The sequence below is a fragment of the Medicago truncatula genome, chromosome 8, assembly GCF_003473485.1.
Source record: "Medicago truncatula cultivar Jemalong A17 chromosome 8, MtrunA17r5.0-ANR, whole genome shotgun sequence".
NCBI lineage: Eukaryota > Viridiplantae > Streptophyta > Magnoliopsida > Fabales > Fabaceae > Medicago > Medicago truncatula.
Genome location: NC_053049.1, coordinates 17,696,773 through 17,715,424, shown reverse-complemented (window position 1 = coordinate 17,715,424; position 18,652 = coordinate 17,696,773).

Genomic DNA, 18,652 nt, shown 5'->3' with positions numbered 1-18,652 from the left:
ATTATTTGTAAAGAAAGAGATGGAAACTTAATATATTTTTGGTTACATTACACTATTCACCCCCTAAATTTCAAAATGTTGCTATTCTGATCCCCTATTAAAAAAATGGTAAAAGTGACCCCATGTTTAGGGAAATATGTTTTTTTGACCCATAACATAAGGGAAATATGATTTTTTGACCCCTTATCTTCTCAAAAAGTTGTGATTATGGCCACTGTTTTGGGACACGTGGCGTCTTCTCAGCAATTTTGGGACGAAAGGGGCCAAATTTTAGGGTTAAATATGTTTTTGGTCCCTATATATATGTTAACTTTTCGTTTTAGTTTCTCTAAAATTTTGCTTCAACTTTTAGTCCCTATAAAATTTTCAATCTCTACTTTTGGTCTCTATTTTTAATTAAAATTTTGTATTTTTTAATGAAATTGTGCAGAAATGTGTAAAAAATTCTAAAAAAATTTAGATTTATTTTAACAAAACACAAATTAAATATGAATTTTTAACCGTAAAAATATAAAAATTCATATTAAATTCATGTTTTGTTAAAAAATTCTAAATTTTTTTGGAGTGATTATTATAATATTTTGAATTTTTCTGGAAAATATTATTAAAAAATATGAATTCTACATATGAGTTTACTTTAAATGAGGGACCAAAAGTGAATATTGAAAATTTTATAGGGACTAAAAGTTGAAGGAAAATTTTAGAGGACTAAAATAAAAAGTTGACATATTTATAGGGACCAAAAACATATTTAACCCTTTTTTTTAATAGGGGGTCAAAATAGCAACATTTTTTTAAACTTAGGGGGCGAAAAATGTTGTTTAGCCTATATTTTTATATTAAGTTACCTTTAATAATATATATTTAGATACCTCTGAAGTAGCAATAATCGTCGCAAGAAAGGGGGGGTTTGAATTGTGACCCTTTTTAAAATTATTCCTGAAACTTTAAATCAAGTATATGTACTCAAGAATGTTCTTGGTTAAGATATTAGTTTAAACAAATAATATATAATCTGAAGAATGATTATATAAGCAGAATGAGAAAAATTAAATTTTAATTTGATTTTAACTTTAGTCTAATTAATTAGTTATTTGTTTAATCTTGGACCAGAATATTCTGGAAGCAGTTGTTTGATTAAAATAATAATTTAATAAGGACCAGAGAACTCTGGATTATAAAAATAAATAACAAAGAGTAAGGAAGAGAAAATAAACGCAGGAGAGTTATCCTGGTTCACCAAATCCGGCTACTTCCAGTCCCCACACTTCGTGTGAGATTATCCACTATAGTATTCAGTTGGCAGAAACTTCTAACCAACACTATAACGTCTTGATCACACCCGATCAGTTTGTAACCTCTGTATTATCAACCTCAGCAGGCTTCTTACAATTCTTTGCACTAGCAAAAAAAGGTTGGAATTTTCTATCTCAAACTATTCAGCCCAATAGACTTGAGAACTAAGATCACTCTTTGTATGGTGATTGGTTTTGTGTTGATATTGATTTCTCAACACATGAAACTTTTACAAACACAAACTCAAAGAGATAATGATACAATAAATATAGTGAAAGCTTATGGAGTTTGAATGTGTTTGTTGAAGAGCTTGATTGAGAGAATGATTGAGAGATTGATTGCTTTTGAGAGATAATTGCTTTTGTATTTCAAAACTCTTGCTCTTAACCTTCAATGACCTCTTCTATTTATAGAGCACGGATAGCCTTTGAGGACAGGTCACAAAAGAGCTGTTTGAATCCATTTCAAACTGAAAAATGCGCTCCAAAAGTTGCTTGGGGAACAAGTGTGCAAGCTGTCTTCAGAGAACGTTCTCAAGAACGTTTTTTCAGTGATCCAACCAAAGCTTGGGCATGAAGCAACACGTTTTTGCAAGGTGTGTATGAGCTGTTTGCCTTTCTTCAGAAACTTGGATGCCACTTAAGATGATGTAGTTGTGATGTCATTGTATGATGTCATAGGATGATTCCTTTGATGATGTCATGTGAAAATATTTATTTGAAGAAACTTTCCTTAATGGATCTTTTTCCATTTATTCCTTAGTGGGTCGAAAATCACATGGGCCCTAATCAGATTTTATTCCTTTGTAGTCTTGTGGCTCATGTGCACATATTTGTCTATGATTGTACTAATTTATTTTTTGCCTTTAAGAGCTTTAAAAGAGTCTTTATCCTAAAGATCTTTTATTCCCACTTTTAGTGAGACAAAGAGAATCAATTTCCATTGATGCAGATATTGAATGTGTAGAAAAGTTCTCATTTGTCTATTTCTTGCTTTTGATATTTTGATGGAAACACTTCATGATCACTTTGTGAGGCAAGAACGTTCTCAGGATCATTCTTATGAAACATGCTCACAAAATTCATTAGTAGATAACATGATAAAATTTGTTTGTTATCTTTAAAACATCAAAAGAGGATTTTTCTTTCAACAATCTCCCCCTTTTTGATGATAACAAACATTTAAAAATTTAATCTTGAAAGGAATTAAAAACTAGTAAATTTGATAGAATGTCTTTAATAATTTTATCAACTTCTCCCCCTCAATTTCAGCATTTAATAATCATAAAAAAAAAAAAAAATTGAGAATGCATATACTTTTTATGAACCAACATGTCATTTTTCATATATTTCAAAAAGTACAGGTTCATCTTAATGGACATAACATAAATATTGCATCAAAAATATAAAAGCATAGTACTGGACAATATTTGCAGCATAGCAAGCATGCAATCAACAGCATAATAGTTTGTAGCACTATAGGCATGCATATAACAACAAAAGATGCAGCAGAGATATATATAAAGATAAATATGCAGAAATAGTTTTCAATTCTTTCTTTTCCCCCTTTTCTATCTCCCCCTTTGTTTCATCAAAAAGCAGCACGTGCCAGCCATCACTTAGGAGTAGGAGAAGAGTCATCAGATGAGGAGTCCTCAGGAGGAGCAGGAATGAAGTACTGTGGTGGAGAAAAAGGCAGTTCAGCAGGTGGAGGAACGTTGTAACGAGTGCTCAAGGTGTTTGAAATCCAATTTCTATGAGTTTGATTTTCCATCTTGTTATACACATGATGACTTAGACAAGCTTGCTGTCCTTCAACAAGCCTACGCAGATACTTCTTGATTTTGCTCAAGTCTTTTTCAATTTTAGACCGCTTAGGAGGTCTTTCATCAGTGGTATTGTGGTGAGTTGGAGCAGATGGAGCAGCCTTCGAAGGATTCGACGGTAAGGTAGGGCAATTAGATTGCAAAGTATTGAAAGACTCTAATGGATTAGAACCATCAAACTGAGGCAGAGAATTAAAGAACTTGCTGATTGAACTGGATCTGAATAAAGGAGAGAAATCATGAGGTGGAGAGGTGAAAAGCTGACTAGTGTTGGACACTTTTGTGGGTGGAGGAAGTTTTGATTTAAAACTTTGGAGAACTTGAGTGGCTTGGATATCATTAAAAATAGCAGTTTGATTTCCAAAGTCTTCTAGGAGGTCTTGGTGTTCCTCTAAAATAGGTGATCGTTGCTGAGAACGATCTGGAGAACGTTCTGCAGGACGGTTTTGAGGAGGATCTTGAGGAGGATTTGGAGGAGAATCAGGTTCAGAATCAGAGATGTAATCCTCATCTTGATCTCTTTTCCTTTTAGAGGGAGTCAGAGGATGCTCAGCCTCAGATTTCATATGACTGACATTTTTGGCACAAAACTTGGAGATTTTCCACTCAGATTCTTCACCATCCAAATCAATATTTAGTTCTCTAAAGAGCCTAGTGAGAATCATGCCATAGGGCAGACCATGTCGAGGGTTTTTGTCTTTTATAGCAGAGATCATGTGATGGAGAATCACATGAGGCAGATTCAATTTAATTTCATAGAACATACAGTAAATGAGTAAAAGATCATTCTTGGCGATTTTCCCATGGTTACCCTTTCTAGGAATAAGACTGTGCTGACTCAACAGATTTAACATTTTGGGAATATAGTGTAGGTTAGCAGAGACAAAATCAGTATTTGGTTTAAAAATGTATTGAAAAACATCAGCTAGGTTAACCCCTAAGTCTAAATCCCAATTCTCTCCATAAACGCATAGTCCATCAGAGGGAAGGTTTAGGTGTTGAGCAATGACTTCAGGTGTGAGAGAGATTTGTTTACCTTTGATGGTTGAAATGATGAGACTTTTCTCAGAGTAAGCTTTGGCTTGAGAGTAGAAAGCCTGAACCACCTTCTTGTATGTTTTCTCTCGAATTTGAAGGAAGTGTGTCCACCCCATTTTATCAGTGAAAGCTCTGAGAAGAATTTCTTCTTTGTCCAGGTCTTCAAAGTCCACATAGCGTCCTATTGCTATGGGTCGAGGTGCCCATTTCTCATAAAAATCCTGTTCTTGTTCAGGATCAAGAAGAGGAATTTTTTGTGGAGAGGGGTTCTTTTCTTCGGATGTAAGAGGAGCTTTCCCTTTTTCCTTGCGAGTTAGTGGCGGTTTTGGTGGAGATTTTTTGGAAAGAGAAGGTTTTTTGGAATTGTTTGAGTTTGATTTGGAAATTTTTGTTTTGGGAGGTGGTTTTTCCGTTTGATTAGAAGAGGATTTAGGTTTTGATGCTTTGGAATTTTTTGAGGTAGCGACTGGTTTGGGCTGAACAACTTCAGGAACAGCTTCTTCTTCTTCATCTGAGTCAGGAATCTCATGAACAGTTTTGTCTCCTTCATCACTTTGAGTTTTCCTTAACCCAATCCCAGCAATCAATCTTTGTGATCTTCTTCTGTTCACAGATTGAGATGACATAGTTTTCTTAGGTTTAGGTTTGGGTTTGGATTTTGTTTTGACATGAGTGATTTCTTCTTCTTCTTGAACCGGATCTTCAATCATGTTTAGAGGTTGAATGTCAAGAGTTTCTTCACATGGAATTTGAGAGAGTGTGGGTGAAAGAGAGAATTCGGTCGATTGATCAGAGAAGTGAGGTGATGATGGTGGTGTGTGATTAAGGTCTGGTGGAGTTTTGGATGAGGAAGATGACTGAACATTTCCTTTCTTTGCTAAGCCTTTAGTTCTAGCCATTTTGGTAGGTTTTGGTGAGTGGAAGATGAAAGGGTGGCTTTATACAAAAAAAAGTGTTTTTTAGGGAAAGGAGAAGAAAGTGTAGTTTTTGAGTGAAGGAGAGAGATCGTACGAGAGAGAGAAGGAGATAACTAGAGGGAAAAGTTTTATGATTTGACTAATGGTGGTTTTAGAGACATAATGGTAGTTTCCATAAAGGTTATGATTGTATTTTATTAGATGTGATAGAAGTAGCATCTTAATGAGCTGTATTTCATTAACACAAGAGTAGAGATATTTTGAAATTTAAAAAAAATAGGGAGAGATACAAAAGAAAACGTGAGGAGCAATTTTTTTTGAGATGAAGTGGAAAGTGTTCTTGAGAATGTTCTTGAACTTAATCTTTTGGATTTTGAATAATATGTAATTTTTCTTTAATAAAGTTAAACCTATCTTCTACCAATGGTTTTGTAAAAATATCAGCAAGTTGATTTTCAGTGTTAACAAAAATTAATTCAATATTCTTTTTATTGACATGATCCCTAATAAAATGATGTTTTATTTCAATGTGTTTTGATCTTGAATGCTGAATGGGATTTTTTGATAAATTTATTGCACTTGTATTATCACAAAATATGGGAATATTTGTGTACCTTATTGAAAAATCTTCTAGTTGATTTTTAATCCATAATACCTGGGAGCAACAATTTGCTGCTGACACATATTCTGCTTCAGTGGTTGATAAAGCAATAGTATTTTGCTTTCTACATGCCCAGCTAATTAGTGCATTTCCAAGAAACTGACAAGTTCCACTTGTGCTTTTTCTTTCTAGTTTATCTCCAGCATAGTCAGCATCACAGTAAGCTGTCAAATCAAAACCTGATCCTTTTCTATACCAAAGGCCAAGATCAGTAGTACCGACTAGATATCTGAAAATTCTTTTAACTGCAGTTAAATGAGATTCTTTTGGAGATGTTTGAAAACGTGCACATAAACCTACTGCAAAAACAATATCTGGTCTACTGGCAGTTAAGTATAGAAGAGATCCAATCATACCTCTGTATTCCTTTTCAGAAACACTTTTTCCTTCTTCGTCTTTATCAAGACTAGAAGATGGATGCATAGGAGTTACCATAATTTTTGCCTCATTCATTTTATATTTTTTGAGAAGATCTTTAATATATTTTTCTTGACAAATAAATATCCCGTTAGTTTTTTGTTTTATTTGTAGACCAAGAAAAAACCTTAATTCTCCCATCATACTCATTTCAAATTCACTTTGCATGAGTCCAGAGAATTCTTCACACATTTTTTCATTTGTAGATCCAAAAATAATGTCATCAACATAGATTTGGACAATGAGAAAATTTGATTTATCATCTTTTCTAAAAAGTGTCGTATCAATTTTTCCTCTGGAGAAATTATTTTTGATAAGGAATGTACTTAACCTTTCATACCATGCACGTGGAGCTTGCTTTAAACCATATAATGCTTTTGTTAATTTGTACACATGATTAGGTTTATTAGTGTTTTCAAAACCAGGTGGTTGATGCACATATACTTCTTCATTTAAAAAACCATTTAAAAATGCACTTTTAACATCCATTTGAAAGAGTTTAATGTTTTTATGAGATGCGTATGCAAGAAGAATACATATTGCTTCTAACCTGGCTACCGGAGCAAATGTTTCATCATAGTCAATACCTTCTTGTTGATTGTAGCCTTGTGCAACTAATCTGGCTTTATTTCTGATAACTTTTCCTTCTTCATCTAGTTTATTTCTAAAAACCCATCTTGTTCCAATTATAGAGTGTCCTTGTGGTTTAGAAACAAGATTCCATACCTCATTTTTCTCAAATTGAGAGAGTTCTTCTTCCATGGCTTTTACCCATGATTCTTCACATATAGCTTCTTGTATATTTTTTGGTTCAATATGTGAGATCATTGCCATGTTGTTGTCATTATCTCTGAAGGATAGTCTTGTCCGAATTCCATCAAATGTATTACCGATAATTTGTTCTGGAGGATGGTTACCAACTATTTTCCAACTCTTTGAAGGAGTTTGAGAAGAGGATGCTTGATCTGTATTGCTTATAATTTCTTGATTGTATGGAATTTCCTCATCATCTTCTTTGTTAGTAACTAAATCATCAAACTCATCAAATATAACATGCATGCTTATTTCCATAGTTTGATTTCTTAGATTATAAATTCTATATCCTTTAGAATTTGTTGCATATCCTAAGAAAATTCCTTTGTCTGATTTTGAATCAAATTTTCCTAAGTTTTCTTTATCATTTAAAATGTAGCAAAAACAGCCAAAGATGTGAAAATAAGAAATGTTTGGTTTTCTGTTTTTCCAGAGTTCATATGGGGTTTTATTGAGAACTTTTCTAATTGAAACTCTATTTATGATATAGCAAGATGTGTTGATGGCTTCAGCCCAAAAATATTTTTCAACGTTTGATTCATTAATCATTGTTCTTGCCATTTCTTGTAGAGTTCGATTTTTTCTTTCGACAACTCCATTTTGTTGAGGAGTTCTTGCACATGAAAAGTTATGTGAAATTCCCTTGTTATCAAAAAAAGTTTTAAATGATAAGTTCTCAAATTCTCCTCCATGATCACTTCTCACAGAGATGATATTTGATTCTTTTTCATTTTGAACAAGGTTGCAGAATTTTACGAATGCTTCAAATGCTTCGTCTTTATGTTTTAAAAACAAAACCCATGTATATCTGGAGTAGTCATTGTTGGAACAAAATGTGTTTCACAATGAACCTTATTAAGTTTTGATGATAACAAGGTATTAAAAATTGTCAATTGGTTATTACTAATAATTGTTCAAGTGTACAGGACCAAAGGCTACTCAAGTTATTTTGATAGGTCTTGGAAGAACAATGGAAAGAAAAAGAAATTCTGAGCATCTGAAGAAAACTGCTCCTGAAGCTGAAGTGCTCCTGAAGCTCAACTGCTCCTGAAGCTAAACTGCTCCTGAAGAGATGACGTCATCAGAAGCAGAAAGTCATCAGAAGCAAAAGTTTTCATCAGAAGCAATATTTTCACCAGAAGCTACATTTGATCCTTTAATCAAACTGAAGATTCAAAGTTGCTGATTCTCAATTCAGTCTTATCAAAGAAGAACGATGAATTGAAAGGGAGGTATCAACGGATATATGGAAAGCACTGAGCACTTGTCTCTCTTTAATAGAGTTGACAAAGTACAAGTGTACAACCACTACCTCCACTACTCTGTTTTCTGTCTACGCTACAAGACAAAACAACAGCCATGCCTGCAGAATTTGTACAACTCAAGATGGGAATGAATTTGAAGTTTATTCTTCAAAGGACTACACCCAAATCAGGCAAAGGATCACTGGTGGATAATCAAAGGATTTCAAACGACTCTTTAGACGTGCTGATTATCTCAACGTCTCTTTCACGCCTCTATATAAAGGAGTGAAGACTTGAAGATAAAATAGGAATATACGCAAGTTCAAAAGCGCCAAAACTGTGTCAATTTGATTCTAAAAAGCACACTGAATTTCTGCACTGATTTGATACATCTTAGAAATTCAAAGTCTAGAGTCTTTTCTGTATTGTATTGTGAACACCACTGATTGTATATCAAGTGTTCAATTCAAACTCAATTCTCTGTATTTTTGTTTGATTAGAAGTCTCTTGCCTGCGTGCTTGAGCATTAGAAGTCTCTTGCTTAGTGCTTGAGCATTGGAAGACTCTTGCGTGTGTGCTTGAGCATAGTTTTGTGAAGTCTCATACTTAGAAAGTATTGAGCAGTTGTAATCTTGTGATTATAGTGAAATCTCCTTGGAAGTGCAAGGGGGACTGGACTACTTCCGTGTTGTGGAAGGAACCAGGATAACTGCTTGTGTCTTTGTCTTTCTTTTCTCTGCTCTGTTCTTTCCGCTGCATATCTGATTCTGATCATTTCATCAGAAGCACTCTCACTCTGCTTCTGAAGTTTTATCAGAAGAAGAATTTTTTAGACAGAAAAAGAAAACACAATTCAACCCCCCCCCCTTCTTGTGTTTTTCTCACCTTCAATTGGTATCAGAGCTTGCTCTGTTATCACAGCACTTAACCGTGTTACAGTTCAAGATCTATTAGAAAAACATGTCTGGAGATGAGGAATCAACTACTACAAAATACACAAGTGTCAAGCATGACTATGATACTGCTGACAAGAAAACAGACTCTGGAAAAGCTCCAAAGTTTAATGGAGATCCAGAAGAGTTTTCATGGTGGAAAACTAATATGTACAGCTTTATCATGGGATTGGATGAAGAGCTATGGGATATACTGGAAGATGGAGTTGATGATCTGGATTTGGATGAAGAAGGAGCTGCCATAGACAGAAGAATACATACTCCTGCTCAGAAGAAGCTTTATAAGAAACACCACAAGATAAGAGGAATCATTGTGGCTTCTATACCTCGCACCGAATACATGAAAATGAGTGACAAATCTACTGCGAAGGCCATGTTTGCTTCTCTATGTGCAAACTTTGAAGGCAGCAAGAAAGTAAAAGAGGCTAAAGCTTTGATGCTAGTTCATCAGTATGAACTTTTCAGAATGAAGGATGATGAGAGTATAGAAGAAATGTACTCAAGATTTCAAACTTTAGTTTCTGGATTGCAGATACTGAAGAAAAGCTATGTTGCTTCTGATCATGTTAGTAAGATTTTGAGAAGCTTACCTTCAAGATGGAGACCCAAAGTAACTGCTATTGAGGAAGCTAAGGATCTAAATACTTTAAGTGTTGAAGATCTTGTTAGCTCACTCAAAGTGCATGAAATGAGTTTAAATGAGCATGAAACCTCTAAGAAGAGTAAATCCATTGCTTTACCATCTAAAGGAAAGACCTCAAAGTCTTCCAAAGCCTACAAAGCCAATGAATCTGAAGAAGAATCACCTGATGGAGATTCTGATGAAGATCAATCTGTAAAGATGGCTATGCTGTCCAACAAGCTTGAGTATCTGGCAAGGAAGCAGAAGAAATTTTTGAGCAAGAGAGGTAGCTACAAGAACTTCAAGAAAGAAGATCAGAAGGGATGCTTCAATTGTAAGAAGCCTGGTCATTTCATTGCCGATTGCCCTGATCTTCAGAAGGAGAAGTTTAAAGGCAAATCCAAGAAATCAAGCTTCAACTCCAGTAAATTCAGAAAGCAAATCAAAAAGAGCTTGATGGCAACCTGGGAAGATTTGGATAGTGAATCTGGTTCTGATAAAGAAGAAGCTGATGATGATGCTAAGGCAGCCGTTGGGTTAGTGGCAACAGTATCATCAGAAGCAGTATCAGAAGCTGAATCAGATTCAGAAGATGAAAATGAGGTATATTCCAAAATCCCTAGACAAGAACTTGTTGATTCTCTAAAAGAACTTTTATCACTGTTTGAACACAGAACCAATGAGTTGACAGATTTAAAAGAAAAATATGTTGATTTGATGAAACAACAAAAATCAACTCTATTGGAACTGAAAGCTTCTGAAGAAGAACTCAAAGGGTTTAACCTCATATCAACAACATATGAAGATAGACTCAAGAGTCTTTGTCAGAAGCTACAAGAAAAATGTGATAAAGGTTCAGGCAATAAACATGAGATTGCCTTGGATGATTTTATTATGGCTGGAATAGACAGAAGCAAAGTTGCTTCTATGATCTACAGCACATACAAGAACAAAGGCAAAGGGATTGGATATTCTGAGGAGAAATCCAAAGAATACAGTCTCAAGAGCTACTGTGATTGTATCAAGGATGGATTGAAATCCACCTTTGTGCCTGAAGGTACAAATGCTATAACTGCTGTTCAGTCAAAACCTGAAGCTTCAGGTTCACAGGCTAAGATCACATCAAAGCCAGAGAATCTTAAGATCAAGGTAATGACAAAATCTGATCCTAAGAGTCAAAAGATTAAAATTCTGAAAAGATCAGAACCTGTTCATCAGAATCTGATTAAACCAGAATCTAAAATTCCAAAACAAAAGGATCAGAAGAACAAAGCAGCTACTGCTTCTGAGAAAACAATACCAAAAGGTGTCAAACCTAAAGTATTGAATGATCAGAAGCCACTCAGCATTTACCCTAAGGTACAAGGGAGGAAAAGTAAAACCTCCAAAACTAACCCAAAAGGACCCATGAAGATATGGGTACCTAAATCTGAATTGGCCAAAAATGCAGGTGTGCTTAAGGGCAAGAGAGAAACAAAGGTCATGGTACCTAGACAGCGGATGTTCAAGGCACATGACTGGAGAGAAAGCTTTGTTCCTTACCCTTACAATGAAAGATGGAGGAGAAGTGAAGTTTGGTGGCAACCAAACTGGAAAGATCATTGGTACAGGTACTATTGGTAATTCCTCCATCTCAATTAATAATGTGTGGCTAGTAGATGGTCTGAAGCATAACCTATTGAGCATTAGTCAATTTTGTGACAATGGGTATGATGTAACGTTCAGTAAGACCAACTGCACACTAGTCAACAAGGATGACAAATCCATTACATTCAAGGGAAAGAGAGTTGAGAATGTCTATAAAATAAATTTCTCTGATCTGGCTGATCAGAAGGTAGTTTGCCTTCTGTCAATGAATGATAAAAAATGGGTATGGCATAAAAGGTTGGGACATGCTAATTGGAGATTAATTTCTAAAATTAGCAAGTTACAACTGGTCAAAGGATTGCCTAACATTGATTATCATTCAGATGCACTTTGTGGTGCATGTCAGAAAGGGAAAATTGTGAAAAGTTCTTTCAAATCTAAGGACATTATATCAACCTCCAGACCCTTAGAATTACTCCATATTGATCTTTTTGGTCCAGTTAACACTGCATCTTTATATGGAAGTAAATACGGATTAGTCATTGTTGATGATTACAGCAGATGGACTTGGGTAAAATTCATTAAAAGTAAAGACTATGCATGTGAAGTGTTTAGCAGCTTCTGCACTCAAATACAATCTGAAAAAGAATTGAAAATTTTGAAAGTCAGAAGTGATCATGGTGGAGAATTTGAAAATGAGCCATTTGAACTTTTTTGTGAAAAACATGGGATTCTCCATGAGTTTTCTTCTCCTAGAACTCCACAACAAAATGGGGTTGTAGAAAGAAAGAACAGAACCTTACAAGAAATGGCCAGAACCATGATCCATGAAAACAATTTAGCTAAACATTTTTGGGCAGAAGCAGTCAATACTTCATGTTATATTCAAAATAGGATCTATATCAGACCTATGTTGGAGAAAACAGCATATGAACTCTTTAAAGGAAGAAGACCCAATATCTCTTACTTTCATCAGTTTGGATGTACTTGTTACATCTTAAACACTAAAGACTATCTGAAGAAATTTGATGCCAAGGCTCAAAGAGGAATCTTTTTAGGTTACTCTGAAAGGTCAAAGGCATACAGAGTGTATAATTCAGAAACACAATGTGTTGAAGAATCTATGCATGTAAAATTTGATGATAGAGAGCCTGGAAGTAAAACTTCAGAGCAAAGTGAAAGTAATGCAGGTACAACTGATTCTGAAGATGCATCAGAATCTGATCAACCTTCTGATTCTGAAAAGTATACAGAAGTTGAATCTAGTCCAGAAGCTGAAATCACTCCAGAAGCTGAGTCTAATTCAGAAGCAGAACCTAGCCCAATAGCACAGAATGAAATTGCTTCTGAGGACTTTCAAGATAACACTCAGCAGGTTATTCAACCTAAATTCAAGCACAAATCTTCACATCCTGAGGAGTTAATCATTGGAAGCAAAGATAGTCCTAGAAGAACAAGATCACATTTTAGACAAGAAGAGTCTTTAATAGGACTGCTTTCAATAATTGAGCCTAAAACCGTTGAAGAAGCTCTCTCAGATGATGGATGGATATTAGCTATGCAAGAAGAGCTAAATCAATTCCAAAGGAATGATGTGTGGGATCTGGTACCCAAACCTTCTCAGAAGAACATTATTGGAACAAAATGGGTATTCAGAAACAAGCTGAATGAACAAGGAGAAGTAACCAGAAACAAAGCCAGACTTGTTGCTCAAGGCTACAGTCAACAAGAAGGCATTGATTACACTGAAACATTTGCTCCAGTTGCAAGATTGGAAGCAATCAGGTTACTTCTATCCTACGCAATTAATCATGGCATAATATTATATCAAATGGATGTCAAAAGTGCCTTTCTTAATGGAGTCATTGAAGAAGAAGTGTATGTTAAACAACCTCCTGGGTTTGAGGATCTTAAGCATCCTGACCATGTTTATAAACTTAAGAAATCACTATATGGCTTGAAACAAGCTCCCAGAGCTTGGTATGATAGACTAAGTAATTTCTTAATTAAAAATGATTTTGAAAGAGGGCAAGTTGACACAACATTCTTCAGAAAGACTCTTAAGAAAGATATTTTGATTGTGCAAATATATGTTGATGATATAATATTTGGTTCTACTAATGCATCTCTTTGCAAAGAATTTTCTAAGTTAATGCAGGATGAATTTGAAATGAGTATGATGGGAGAATTGAAATTCTTTCTGGGAATTCAAATCAACCAAAGTAAAGAAGGAGTATATGTTCATCAAACAAAATATACAAAGGAGCTTCTGAAGAAGTTCAAGCTAGAAGATTGTAAAGTGATGAACACTCCAATGCATCCAACCTGCACCTTAAGCAAAGAAGATACTGGAACAGTAGTAGACCAGAAGCTTTATAGAGGTATGATTGGTTCTCTGTTATACCTCACTGCATCTAGACCTGATATTTTATTCAGTGTATGCTTGTGTGCAAGATTTCAATCAGATCCTAGAGAATCTCATTTAACTGCAGTTAAGAGAATCTTCAGGTATCTGAAAGGAACAACTAATCTTGGACTCCTTTATAGGAAATCCCTAGATTATAAGTTGATTGGATTCTGTGATGCTGATTATGCTGGTGATAGGATTGAAAGAAAATCAACCAGTGGAAATTGTCAATTCCTGGGAGAGAATCTGATATCCTGGGCAAGCAAAAGACAAGCAACTATTGCTATGTCTACAGCAGAAGCAGAGTACATTTCAGCTGCAAGTTGTTGCACACAACTGCTTTGGATGAAACATCAGTTGGAAGACTATCAGATCAATGCTAACAGTATTCCCATTTATTGTGATAATACTGCTGCTATTTGTTTGTCAAAGAATCCAATTCTACATTCAAGAGCCAAGCATATTGAAATCAAACACCATTTTATCAGAGACTATGTTCAAAAAGGAATTTTAGATATACAATTCATTGATACTGAACATCAATGGGCTGATATATTTACAAAACCTTTGTCTGTTGAAAGATTTGATTTTATTAAGAAAAATTTGAACATGCATTTTGTGTCTGATTGAAAAATTGCTTGCCTCTGAATAAGAAGTTTGGTTCTGAAGTTTATTCAGGAGCATTTTGGTTCATCAGAAGCTCTTAACTGAGGTTCTGAGGAAAATGTGCTTCTGAAGATGACGTCAGCACTAAAACTTCAGAAGTGTTATTCTTTGCTTCTGAATAGCTTGGTTAGTGGGAACGGTGGAAGTTACTTTATGTAACAGCTGTCTCATTACCCAAAAGGTAGTTTTCTGAAGAGTCTCTGACGTGGTTTATTTGTATTGGAGTATAACAAAAAGGGCAATGATGTTTTTATTCGCTTTTTGACGTACTTACACGCGCCCCCAATTTGTCATTAATGCTGTGTTTGTTTGTCCCCTCTGAATTACAAACGTTTTAATAAAAACACTAAGTCATTTCACACACTTCTCACTTCACAACAAACACTTTCTATTTTTCTTCTCAACCCTCTGCGAACGTAAGCGCATTCTCTCATCCTCTCAAAAACTCTTTAGAACCCTAAAACCACTTCATATCAATGGCTTCTTCAAGTTCTGCAACTGGTTCATCATCAAACAAACAACAAGGAGAAGCTCCTGCATATGAGATAAAGGGAAGAACCATGTCAATCGAAGAATGGGAATTAATTATTCAAGCGGAAAATCCAGTGGATTTCGCTTCTCTAACTCACCATGGATGCGACTTGGTAAAATTTTACAAGAAGCAAAAATTGATGGGTTATTTCAGTCTTCTCAATGGTCCCATTTATGAAGTGCTGGTAAGACAATTCTGGGTTAGAGCTTCAGTGTATGACAAAGTTGCTGCTAAACAGGAAGAAGCTCAGATGATTCTGGTTAATCCTACTTTGGAAGGAAAAACCAGAGAAGAGATGGGTCTAAGCGCCTTCAAGGGGACTGAGATTAGATCATCTGTCATGGGCATTCCTGTAACAATCAATGAGCAAGTGATTGCTCAAGCCATGAGAAGGGATGCTTCTGGGACTTATGATGGAGAAGAGATTCCTAACCCCAGAACAAGCCCATGGAAGGAGATAGTAAACTACACTATCTACGGATCAAAGGATGCTAAGTCTTACAGCACCTTAAGCATGGAAAAGAAAATGCTGCTGAAGATCCAGAATGAAAACATTTTTCCCAAAGGTGGAGGAAATGATCAACCCTCTCTTGGTCATAAGGTCTTTCTGCATCACACCATCACTCAAGAAACAACAATGAATGTTCCCAAGTACATGTTTAAGTACATGATCAAGGAACTCAAGAAGAGCCAGATGGAGAACAGAAAGTTCGTTCCTTATGGAAGGCTGCTCTCCATAATTTTCCAGGAAGGAGGAATCTTAAGTGTCCTAAAGGATGTGGGCATTTATGACAATCAGAAGCTGGGAGCAGTCACAGGAAAGATAATAAATGGGGCAACCTTGGTCAAAATGAAGCTGGTCTCAACTTGCCAGAAACTAGATTCAGATATGCATGAATCTGATGTCATATCTGATCTAGTCTCTAATGAGATACACATATGCAAGAAGGATCCTCTGGATGTTCAAAGGGCATACATTTTGGACTTCTACACAACCTACAACAAGAAAATCAGCTTAAAGGATGTCCCTGATGAAATGTATGGTGGTGCTCTGCCTGTGGCCAAAAGCAGAAAGTCCAAGAAGAAGCAGATCACCAAGGAAGAGTATCTAGCTGATGATGCTACTGAGAAGGGTGCTCAGAAGCATCAGAAAGCTATGAAAGAAAAAACTGCTATGTCCACCATTCAGGAAGAAGTGGAGGATTTGGATGATGTCCCTCTTATCAAGAAAAGGACAAGGAGCACTCAAGAAACAGCAGAACAGCCTGCTTCTGAACAAGCTGCTTCTGAAAAGCCTCCAAGTCCCAAAAGGAAAAGAGAAGCTGCTCTTCAGACCATCAAAAGGAAGAGGTCTAATTTAACAAGAAATCTGAAGACAGCTGAAGGAAGAAGGGAACAAATGATGGAAGAACTGGAAGAGAACTGGGATGAAGACTCAAGCCCTAAGAAAGCAAAAAGGACTGCAACTTCTGAGCCCATAGTCATGCCCAGCTTCGAAATGACTGAAGAAATGAAGCAGTACGCTAGAGAGGTTTCTGCATCCAAGATAGCAGAAAAGAAAAGGATGAAGATGTTGTTTGAGAAAGAAAGGGATGAACGTCTCAAGGCTGCAGGGTATGTGCCTACTCCTGACATTGCTGCTTTATCATCAGAGTTAGAAACAGTTCAGTATGGAGCAACTCTGCTTTCTCAAGCCTTGAAGAATAAGCAAGCTTCAGGAGCAACTTCATCAGAACCAGCTTCAGAAGCTCCAGAAGCAGTTCATCCAGAAGCTCAGTCTTCAGGTAATCCATCTAATGCTCCAACTAATACTCATATTCCATCTCTACCCTCTTCACCCTCTTCATCATCAACAGAATCAGATGACAAACCCCTTAGCCAACACATAAACAAGCTTCTAAAAACCAAACCTACCAAACTAACAGATTTAGGAACACTTGACTGGGAGCAAACCCAAATAGAATTTTCTAAGAATAGAATTAAATTGTGTGAGAAATTCAATTTGCCTCCTACTCATCCACTCTATCCAGATAATCCTGAACCTGTTAGTGTACAACAACCTCAACCCAACCCAGAACCTACAACAAACACACCACATAACTCAACCACACAAAAAGCCTCTGAAGTAGCTTCAGATGCAACTACTTCAGAAACTCCCCAACACCAAGAAACCTCAACCCTTCACAACTTAGAAAAACATCTAGGTGGTGAAATGCAACCAACACCCACTAAGGCCTCTAAGACAGTTCCTGAAAAGACTGTCTTGGAAACCCAAACAGAAACCCAAACCATCTCTGAGCAAACTGTTCAGGAGCAAACTGCCTCTGAACAAGTTGCTCCTGACCAAACAACTCCTGACCAAACAACTTCTGACCAAACAACAGAACAACAACAACAACCAGACTCACCCACTATAATAGACTTAACCTCTGACAAACCATCCACATCACATACAACTCAAACTGAACCTTCACCCATCCCTGACCATATCCTAGAGTCTGAGTATATAGAGGAACAACTGATCAGACTTAGTGATGAGATTCAGGCACTGATTCTTCGCAGAACAGTTCCTGCACCTCCTATTCACTATTATGATCAGTGGATGGATCTACAGAAAAGCTTTGATGAGCTGCTGGATCAGCTTAGAACTAAATGTGTGTCATCTCACTCTGCTATGCTGAAGAAGCTTTTGGATGATATGCATGAAGCAGCTAAGGAGAAAGAGCTGAATTTTGTGCCTCTGCTGGACATCACTCCTTTCTATCCAGAAGAAGAGTACATCACTAGGGCTGCTAGAATTCAGGCTGGATATAAAAGAAGAATGAGAGAAAAGGATGAGCTACTTCAGAAGAAGGATGATCAGATCAAGTATCTCTTAGAACAGTTGTATAAGCAAGCCCAACCTTAGTTGCACACCCAACTCTAGCTTGTTTTTTTACTTTTGTTCTTAGTAGCTGTGTCTTTGTATCTCAATCTTTCTTTCTATATATATTATCATTGTTTCTGAATCTTGTGCTTTTTCACCTTCAATATGTTTTACAAGCTTTAATTCTGATGGTATTTACTGTTTTCAATGCTGCTTGCTCTGAAATACTATCTTTAAAGGTTATATGTTTATTCTTTTGTTTTGTTTTGCTCTGATACTCTTTCTTTTGTTTCTATTCTTTTTGTTGATGACAAAAGGGGGAGTAAATGTATAGTATTTATTAAGGCACTGAGCCCTACAATAACCACTTCTAAATTTCTTTTAAATACCTCTGATTTGATTTTTATGAGTATTTTATTGAAATTTAATTAATAAGAATAGAACTTAGGGGGAGCTTACAAACCTCACCTTAAAGATCTATTAGACTCAGGGGGAGCTTACAAACCTCTGTCCCAGTAGTCAACTTATTAATTAGATCAACAACAATTGAACATTTTAAATACTATTGTTTGTCATCATCAAAAAGGGGGAGATTGTTGGAACAAAATGTGTTTCACAATGAACCTTATTAAGTTTTGATGATAACAAGGTATTAAAAATTGTCAATTGGTTATTACTAATAATTGTTCAAGTGTACAGGACCAAAGGCTACTCAAGTTATTTTGATAGGTCTTGGAAGAACAATGGAAAGAAAAAGAAATTCTGAGCATCTGAAGAAAACTGCTCCTGAAGCTGAAGTGCTCCTGAA